Source organism: Phascolarctos cinereus, unplaced genomic scaffold, assembly GCF_003287225.1.
Source record: "Phascolarctos cinereus isolate Bilbo 61053 unplaced genomic scaffold, phaCin_HiC Scaffold_726;HRSCAF=1367, whole genome shotgun sequence".
Classification (NCBI taxonomy): Eukaryota; Metazoa; Chordata; class Mammalia; order Diprotodontia; family Phascolarctidae; genus Phascolarctos; species Phascolarctos cinereus.
The window spans coordinates 221,114,340-221,122,690 of NW_027556098.1; positions in this window are offsets into that span (position 1 = coordinate 221,114,340).

The following is an 8,351-nucleotide window of genomic DNA, read 5'->3' on the forward strand; positions in this document are numbered from 1 at the left end:
AGCATATATTAAAAGCACATAATATATGCAAGATATTATGTTAGGCACTTGGCATACCAAGAAAGCTATATAGTCATTGCAATATACAGTATTACTCCAAGGTGGACCTCTAGCAAGATAAAAGACTCAGATTTCATTGAAGTCTAAAGGGATTCTCTGATGGTGGAGGCATTGAAAGAATCTCCATTATTTATATTACTCCCCTGGGGAAGGTTCAGGGTTCACTCTCTAGATCAGAGCACTGTGCCGCTTTAAACCTTGACCTATAGCCATTTTGGTAGTTGCTCCCCAGAATTTGTTCATTTACTAATTTTTCCTTTGCTCAGTCTCCTTGCCATATTGTTTTCTCACTGGCTTCTCTTTTATAGGTACTCATTCTACCACTCTGCTGCCATTGGTATCTATTCCTGGTGATCATTGTGGTTCTGTCCAGGTACTTGTCACTGTCCTTTGCTTCTAACCAACATGATGGTCTTTTTCATAGAACTTTAACATCAGATGTCATGCAGTCCAAACCACAGCTAAGTATTGACAGATATACCACCCTCCAAAGGAGCTCTCTCTTAAAAAAAAAAAAGTTAGGCAAAATCCACAAACATAATGACTACATCTGCCAGTGTGGTCAGTATTTTGCTCCTAGGCATCTAGGTTTATATGGAAAGGAAGAGGATGCTTGATTTTTGTTTCTCTGGGGACAAGATTGTTCATTACAATGATGCCATTTTTGCCTTGATTTTTAGTGTACTTTTCATTTACATTATTGTAGTCACTATATATTGTTCTTCTGGGTCAATTTACTTCACTCTGTACTAGTTAATATAAGTTTCCCTATGTTTCTCTGAATTCCTTAGATTCAAAGTTTCTTATATTGCAATAATATCCTACTAAATTAGCATATCAACTTTTTTCATCCATTCTCAAATCAGTGTTTCCAATGTGCTACCATAAAAATACCGCTATTAATATTTGGGGGGGTATGTATATGTACACACACATAATAGATAGAGATAGAGGAGAGAAACAGAGAAAGAAAAAGACAGAAAGAGACAGAGAAAAACTTCTAAATTAAAGCCTCCAGCATATTGGCTGGAGGATTTATGGGAGGACATGATCAAGAATTGGGTATAGTTATGTATGGGCATGGGTAGGTATGAGTAATTGTTGTTCGCGTCATTGTTGATACTACCCATGCAGATCAGGTCACAGATCTGTACAAATATGGAAGCTAAGTATACATTTTACACTTGTATTTTTAAAATTAACTCTACAATTACAGAATGGGAATAATATTGCCAGTGCATGTCAGATCACATGTGAATAGGATCCGTGTGTTTTAGAGCACTATAAGCTCACTATGAATCAGTAATATGAGGTGTCATGATGGGTGCTTGCTAAAACAACCTTTTTAAAAATTTTTATTTATTTTTAGTTTTCAGTATTCACTTCCACAAAATTTTGAATTCCAAATTTTCTCCTCATCCTTCCCCTCCCCTCACCCCAAGATGGTGGGCAATTTAATATAGGCTGTATATATACATTTATATTTAATCTATTTTCACATTAGTCATGTTGTAAAAAAGAATTAGAATGAATGGGAGAAACCTCAAGAACAAAGAAACAAATCAAAAAAGAGAGTAAATAATATGCTTCCATCTGTATTCAGACTCCATAGTTCTTTCTCTGGATGTGGACAGCATTTTTCATCATGAGTCTTTTGGAGTTGTCTTGGATTATTACATTGCTCGGAAGAGATAAGTCTATCAAAGTTAGTCACTGTACAATGTGGCTGTTACCGTGTACAATGTTCTCTTGGTTCTGCTCACTTCACTCAGCATCAAACCATACAAGTCTTTGCAGGTTTTTCTGAAGTCAGCCTGTTCATCATTTCTTATAGCACAATAGTATTCCATCACATCCTCTACATTCATATACCACAAAGTGTTCAGCCATTCTCCAGTTGATGGGCATCCTCTCAATTTCCAATTCTTTGCCACCTCAAAAAGACCTGCTATAAATGTTTTTGTACATGTGGGTCCTTTTCCCTTTTTCATGATCTCTTCGGGATATAGACCTAGAAGTGGCATTGCTGGGTCAATGCCCTTTGGGCATAGTTATAAATTGTTCTCCAGAATGGTTGGATCAGTTCACAACTCTACCAACAATGCATTAGTGTTTCAATTTTCCCACATTTTCTCCAGAATTTATCATTTTCCTGTTTTGTTATGTTAGCCAATCTGATGGATGTAAGGTGACACATTAGAGTTGTCTTGATTTGCATTTCTCTAATCAATAGTGATTTAGAGCATTTTTTCATATGACTATAGATAGCTTTAATTTCTTCATCTGAAAACTGCCTGTTCATATCATTTGACTATCAATTGAGGAATGACTTGTATTCTTATAAATTTGACTCAGCTTTCTATATATTTTAGAAATGAGGCCCTTATCAGATATACTGGTTGCAAAAATTCTTTCCCAGTTTTCTGCTTCTCTTCTAATCTTGGTTGCATTGGCTTTGTTTGTGAAAAAACTTTTCAATTTAATGTAATCAAAATTATCCATTTTGTATTTCATAATGTTCTCTATCTTGTTTGATCATAAATTCTTCTGTTCTCCATAAATCTGACAGGTAAGCTATTCCTTGCTCTCCCAGTTTGCTTATAGTATCAGCCTTTATATCTAAATTGTGTACCCATTTTGACTTTATCTTGGTATACGGTATAAGATGTTGGTCTATGCCTGGGTTTTGCCAAACTATTTTCCAGTTTTCCCAGCAGTTTTTGTTAAATAGTGAGCTCTTATCCCAGAAGTTGGAGTCTTTGGGTTTATCAAACAGTAGATTACTATAGCCATTAGTTGACTGCTGTGTCTTGTGTACCTAACCTATGCCACTGATCCACCATTCTATTTCTTAGCAGTACAAAGTAGCTTAGATGATTGCTGGTTATAATGCAATTTAAGAGCTGATATGGCTAGGCCACTTCCCTTGCATTTCTTTTCCTTAATTCCCTTGATATTTGCTAAAAACAAGCTACATTGTTAGCTTAAGCTTAAGCTACATTGATGGTGTGTGTGATTGTCCCATTGCACGCTGCCTTGCTCAGAGCCACATGATACTCCATGTTTGGAGTATTATGTTCCTTCTTGACCACCACATCTTGGGAAGGATATTGACTAGGATGATAGAAAATTGAGAATCGCCATTTTGGTTGAATGAAATGTTTAGCCAAGATAAGAGAAGACCTAGGGGCACATGAGAACTGCATTAAAGTATCTGAAGGGCAGTCAAACAGGTGAAACTTGTTCTTCTTGACTCTAGAGGATAGATGTGATATAATGAATAGAAATTATAGAGAGGCAAGCTTCAGTTCCAGTTAAGGAAAAATATACTCATGATTAGAACCGTCTAAAAGTAAAATGAGCCACTTAAAGGAGTACTGAGCTCTCTAGCACTGCTGGTTTTCAATCAGAGACTAAGTGGGCTAGAGGATATACCTGTTCAGGTATGGGTTGCATTATATGATCTCTGAGTTTCTATGATTCTGTCTATACAAAAACTTAATTATTTTGGTTTGGGTTTTTATCTTGAATGGTTAGAGAGTTCTTGGGTTTCTGCTTAGCTGAAGATTTTGATTGAATGTTCTATATATATAATATATGAATTATTAATTTCATGGAATTAGGCTAATGTGAAAATATTTAACAGTAAAAATGTTCGGAAGGTAATGTAATCTGGTTTTTTTTCTGATTATTCAAAAGGTACTTTAGAATCATGCTGAGCCTCAGACTCATCATTATAAATATCTGTTATTCAACTCAGTAAAAACTATGATTAAATAAATTGATGTAGGTCTGTCCCCAAAGCCTAGCTTCTCAATAAATTCCTGATGTGAGCTTGTTTACTTTTTATTTATTTTCTGATTCTTATAAAATCAATGTATACATTGAGGGGAAAAATTATTCTCTGAGCCTTCTGGCAGGTTATATTATAGAAAAATGGGCATTTACTGAAATAATGTTCTGTATTACAACATACTGTCTTTGACTGTCTTTTCCTCCCATTACATTTCGAATTTTCTCTCACAACTTCATTTACAGATTCAAGGTGTTCTTTGAATAAGGTATCACGCTTTTCCTAAGTAAGCAGAAATGTGAGAAAATCACCCATAGCACCATTTCACTGCTTTAACTTCGTGCTGACTCATTTGCTCCCTCCTCATTGAGCCCTTCTTTTAAAAAAAAAAAAAGAATTTAATTACATCTCTAGTTCTAAAACTGCTTTTTTCTACCCTCCTTTCTTTTTTGTTTTGAAGTTCTGTGCTCACAGACTCCTCCAGGAAGGAGGAGTTCAGTAACAACATCTCATAGAGTTCTCATTCTTTATATGGTATTCAATAAATACCCTGGGAATGGAAGTTGCATTTTTCATGTCCTTTCTTACGATGAAATATGGAATATTTCCTTTAAATATATAGATTCTATATTCAGAAACTTTTTTAAATTGCTTTTCTTCCCCTTGGGTGAATATGGGATCCTGACAAAAAATTAATTCTCATATATTCTATGATTTTGATTTGATTGTAAGTGGGATTTTTAAAATTCGCATGACCGTGTTTCACTAAGATAGACAAATGAGTGTTGATGGGCATGTCTGGCAGGCCTATCTGCCTGCCTTGCTTAAATGATACATTCTACCTACGTTATTGACAATGGGTACTCATCACTAAAATTGTCGATGTTTGCTGACAGTGTCAGCGATGCATTGCATAAGAAGTGAGGTATAACAGTGGCGTGCTGAGTCACAGGTACATGTGCTGGGAGTAGACACTGAAAACTGCTGCATGCCTTTCCTTCTTTTCATGGATCTCTACTGACTTTTCAGAGGAACATCCCAGGTTAATTTGCAACACTGGCTCAGCCCTCAAAAGGAAGATGGGGAAAGAGAATGTAAACAAGGAAAGGAAACAGAAAAGACCCTTCCCTTTACCCTAAGACTAAGTGGAAGGTTCATAGACTCAGATGATGATAGATTTAAAGTTGGAAAGGACTTTAGAAGCCTCTTAGTCCAACCTCCTCCTTTTACATATGAGGAAATTGAAGCTCAAAGAAACTAAGAGACTTTCTCATGGCCTAATAAGTAGTAGAGAGATTTGGGGAAAGCTAGGTAGCTTAGTGGATAGAGTTCTGGGCCTGGAGTCAGGAAGACTCATCTTCCTGAGTTCAATCGGCCCTTGGACACTTACTAGCTGTGTGACCCTGGGCAAGTCATTCAAACCTGTTTGTTTCAGCTCCCTCATATGTAAAACGAGCTAGAGAAGGAAATGGCAAACCGCTCCAGTATCTTTGCCAAAAAAACTTCCAATGGGGTCATAAAGAGTTGGACGTGACTGAAACGATTCAACAGTAACAAGAAGGATTTGAACTCAAGTCTTTCTGACTTCCAGTTTAACACTGAGCTAGCTGTTATTCTAGGAAGGAACACTGCCCACTGGGGAAGGAGGAAATAAATGAACCTGATTCACCATGAGCTGACCCAAAGGGGATAATATAGCCTCATTGTAACTATACAAGCAAAAGTATAATCCTCTACCTGAAGGAACCCTTTGTGTGGGAAGGAGATGAAAGAACAGAAAGTCCAAAGGCCTTCTGGGCCCAGGCATGAAAGAAATATAACCCATTCTTCCATTGTGGATCCCCTTGCTAGCAACCGGTAATCCAAGGAAATCCTTTTATCTTGTTCGTCGTAATGTCGTGATAAGTACTGTCAAATGCCTTGTTGAAAATCCAAGTTACTCAGGGCATGATGTGCTACTGATTTAGCAATCAAGTCAAAACAGTCAGGCGGCAGTAAACCTATACTGGCTCTTGGTATTTACTATTTCCCCTTCTAAATACTAATAGACTTTGCCCTTAATAATATACTTGAGAATTTCTCAGTAAACAATAATTGATGATGCATTCTAGTATTTGATCCTTGTAACAATTAAGTAAGGTGGGAGCTCTTATTGTATAAATGAGGAATATGAGTCAAAAGTTTTCTCTGACACAACCCATTATTTTCAAGGTCACACAGCTAGGGAGTGAGGGGGGGATTTGAACTCAGGTATTCTTACCTCCAAGACTGGCATTCTATCCAATGTGCCATGTTAGCCCTTCAAGCTAAGCCCACCAGTCTGTAGTTTTAAATTATCTACACTCTTCTGTTTGTTTGTTGGGTTTTTAAATTGAGACATTAGACTGTTTGTTTCCTATAGTATCCCATCCATTCTTCATGAAATTTAGAGCTCATTGATCATAGCTTAACAATCATATCCACCAGTTCTTTCAACACCTTGGGACATAGTTTATCAAAACCCGATGTCTTTGAACTCACTGAGGGAAGCTAGGTATTTTCTTTCCATCTCCTCACTTACCTTGAATTTCTACCTTCTATTCACTATTTTTAAAAAATCCTTCTGAAGATTATTCTCCTGGGTAGAGCAAATGAAAGCAAAATGAGTTGAGTCATTTTATAGTTATATCTACAATCATATACATACACATATGTATATATCCTCAAGGAGTTTAAAACTAATGGGGGAAGACGACAGACAAGAAGAAGCTGAAAGGGGCAGCTAGTGGTGCAGTGGATAGAGCACTGGCCCTGGATTCATGAGGACCTGAGTTCAAATCTGGCCTCAGACACATAACACTTACTAGCTGTGTGACCCTGGGCAAGTCACTTAACCCCTCTGCCTAGCCAGAAAAGAAGAAGAAGAAGAAGAAGAAGAAGAAGAAGAAGAAGAAGAAGAAGAAGAAGAAGAAGCAGCTGAAAAGGATGGGAAGGGAGGCACCAGGCAGTAGTCAGGCAGTGGAGGGGAATGATGTTCCCTGGAGTCAAAGTCAAGCAGAACTGCTGATAGAAAATAAAGAATTATATGGAAAGTCCTGATCTGAGGCTTCTATAAAGGAAGACTTGGGGAGGAGTTTACTGTTCCACCCTCCCTCCCGCCAATCAGAGGGAAGAGACAACTGAGAGAGCTGAGGTATTTCCATTAATTGGAGAACGACTGAACAAATTAGGGGATACTCATATAATAGGATATTATTATTCTGTAAGAAATTATGAATAGGGCTATTTCAGAGATGTGAGAAGACTTGTATGAACTGATGCAAAGAGAAGTAAGCTGAACCAAGAGAATAATTTATATAATAACAAAAACATTGTAAAGAAAAAAAACCTTAGAATTAATAGCACTGATGAAATATGCAACCCTTCTTCTGACAGAGAAATAATAAACTCAAGGTGAAGGATGAGGCATACATTTTTGGAAATGGCCAATGAAGCAATTTTTCTTGACTATTCAATCTGATAAAAGGGTTTTACTTTTCTTTCTTTCAGTTTTTGTTGTTGTTGTTGTTATTGTTGGCAGGGACAGAGGGAGTTTATTATGAATATATATTCATAAAGTGAAAAGAAAAAAGTAAAATAGAGCTCCATTGATGTATTTTTATATTTTTTGCTTTTTGGTGAGGCAATTGGGGTTAAGTGACTTGCCCAGAGTCACACAGCTAGTAAGTGTCAAGTGTCAAGTGTCTGAGGTTGGATTTGAACCGGTTCCTTCTGATTCCAAAGTGAGAGCTCTATCCACTGTGTCAACTAGCTGCCCCTGATGTATTTTTTTTAAGAAAAAAATTAAAACAAAGGTCAGTGGGAAACACAAGCAAGCAGAACACCTTTGAAAACAATCTGTTGAATGTATGTATACTTAAAAGAAGTCCTTTGGGCATAATTCCAAATTGTTCTCCAGAAGGGTTGGATCAATTCACAACTCCACCAACAATTCATTAGTGTTACAATTTTCTCATGTCTTCTCCAAAATTTATCATTTTCCTTTTTTTGTCATGTTAGCCAATCTGATGGGTGTGAGGTAGTACTTAGACTTATTTTAATTTACATTTCTCTAATCAATAGCGATTTAGAGGATTTTTTCACATGACTATGGGTAGCTTTAATTTCTTCATCTGAAAACTGCCTGTTCATATCCTTTGACCATTTATCCATTGGGGAATGACTGTACTCTTATAAATTTCACTCAGTTCTCTACACATTTTAGAAATGAGGCCTTTAACAGAAACACTGGCAGTAAAAGTTGTTTCCCAGCTTTCTATTTCCCTTCTAATCTTGGTTGCATTGGCTTTGTCCAAAAACTTTTTAATTTGAAGTAATCAAAAATGATATATTTTGCATTTCATAATGTTCTTTCTCTCTTGTTTGACCATAAATTTTTCTCTTCTCCATAGATCTAACAAAGAAACTATTCCATGCTCTCCCAATTTCCTTGTAGTATCACCCTTTATGATCTTACCTT